This window comes from Otolemur garnettii, unplaced genomic scaffold (assembly GCF_000181295.1).
Source record: "Otolemur garnettii isolate 467f Iridium unplaced genomic scaffold, OtoGar3 scaffold00059, whole genome shotgun sequence".
Classification (NCBI taxonomy): Eukaryota; Metazoa; Chordata; class Mammalia; order Primates; family Galagidae; genus Otolemur; species Otolemur garnettii.
The window spans coordinates 7,302,220-7,304,556 of record NW_003852454.1 but is presented as its reverse complement, the minus strand read 5'-3'; positions in this window follow the sequence as shown (position 1 = coordinate 7,304,556).

The following is a 2,337-nucleotide window of genomic DNA, read 5'->3' as shown; positions in this document are numbered from 1 at the left end:
CCCGCCACAACGCCTGGCTATTTTTTGTTGCAGTTTGGCCAGGACCGTGCTTGAACCCACTACCCTAGGTATGTGGGGCCGGTGCCCTACCCACTGAGCCACAGGCGCCACCCTTTCTTTTTTTCTTTTTTACGGAATAGGGTTTGGGCTAGGGACAGAGGGTAGGGTAAGGAAGGGCTAGGGTTACGGGGCTAGGATCCATAATAACTTTGTTTTGTTCATTTACCTTTGAATCTTTTTGAACTTTTCAACATAATTTTCATGGAAACAAGCAGTTTCTAGTGGTAATTCATTAGTTTATATGATCTTAAATTACACAATTATAATAAATACAGTTGGCATAAACTGGTTTGGGAACAAACAGCTGGGCCTTATTAAGTATTAAGCCCATTTGGTGAGAGCAGAAGAGTGGGGACATGTTACGAAAGTGGCCTACTTAGGTGGAAGTGAACTTGAGGTGGGCAGTAGAAGTGATTTATGGAGAGATTGGAGAGCTTTATTTTTGTAAGTTGATTAAGTAGAGATCTGTTAAAAAGAGTTTGTACTGAATTATTATTTTTATTTCCATTTTATAAATGAGAAGACTGAGTCTTCTGAGAGCTAAGTAATTTTCCTGAGGTCAGGCAGGTAATGAGTGGTAGAACCTGAAGATTCAACCTGATCTGTGTAGTTAAATACAGCTCATACTCTGATCCCTGCACAGGTGCCTGATGCCTTTTCATAAATGTTACCCTGTGTATTCCCCCAACTTTAAAAATGTGTTTTCTGGTCTTTCAGGTCTCTGATTTACTTAGTCACTAAGCGGTCTTGAGTGGTCTTTAGCTCATGTTGGGGTAGTCTTAAAGCTGTTCCACATCTTGGGTCTTGGTTTCTTTTTGCTTCTTAGTTGTTCTTTTGCATTCTTAACTCTGTAAAAAAAAAATGAGGGTGTGTTCCAAGATAAAAACTAACCTTGTCCTAACCTGGTTGATAAAGGCAGATATCCCTCCACCCCTGACCCCTCATCTCTACAAAAAGTAAAAAATATATTAGCTGGGAGTAGTGTCTGGCACCTGTATTCCCAGCTGCTTCGGAGGCTGAGGTGGGCCGACTGCTTGAGCCCAGGAGTTTGAGGCTGCAGTAAGCTGTGATAGCTCCACTGCACTCCAGCTCAAGTGACAGAGGGAAACCTTGTTTCCAAAACAAAAATAAGACCCCTACCCCCACCAAGCTTATAATCATTCATTTCATATTGATGTGTAATACATGTGAGAACTGTGACTAAGACCTTGTAGTGTTGTAAATTGCTGAGATAATGGTGAAATGAAAGTGGATAAAGGGGAAAACTGGAGTAGAGAACACAGACATGAGCCACTCTTCCTGTCACAGTTTGGGAGCTGTCTTTATTCATGTCACTGCTTATTTCATGAAGAGTCGATTAAGCCATTGGGATTTAAGAAAATGTGTACTTGTATGTGTGTGCATTGCTGTATACAGGTATGTATGTAATTTTAAATTGCACACTATTTTAAATTGCGCACAAGCTTTGTGGCCACGCTGTATATACAGAGTGTATACACATTTTAAGAAAGGAAAAAGCTGTATTATAATTATGATACTCAAGTCGTGTTTGACTTCTGCAATTACAAGAGGTGCTCAACGTGACTTGTATTTATCTTTTGTTACCAGTATAGAGTGAATGTTACAGTTTATAGCTGATTTAGCGATGTGTTCAGATGGCCAAGTCATAATGTTGTTAACAAGAGACCTGTTAAAATGATTTCAACAAAAATTAAATGTGCTCCTTTTCATAAATGTTACCCTGTGTATCCCCACCTTTAAAAATTTGTTTTCTAGTTTTATAATCAATCTCCTTGTTTGAATCTGAGTGAGACCCTGTCTCCAAAAAATAAATAAATAAAAATAAAGAAATATTAAAAAATAGCTTGAAAAATACTTTGAATTGTTTCTTTCAATTTCTTGAGTTTCAATTACTGATTGAGGGATTTCAGTATTCAATTTTATTTGACATTGAAGAGCCAAAGAGAAAAATATCTTAATAGTGTGTTGTTTTTGTTTTGTTTTGTTTTGGATTTGAAATGTATTGCCCAAGTCTTTGTGCTTACCCTTGCCCCTTGGTTTTAACTGTCTTTTGGATTCGGTTGATTTTGGCACTTCTTTGTTCTTTACAAAATATTTTTGGTATGTGTACCTATTTGAGATCTAGACTCTAAACAAAAATTCCAGCCAGATAGTTTTTCTCTTAAGGTGAAGCATGATTTGTAGAGTGCTGACAAAATTATATTGTATCCAGTTTTTTTTTCTTCTGTACTAAAGGTTGCTTTTTTTTTTTTTTTT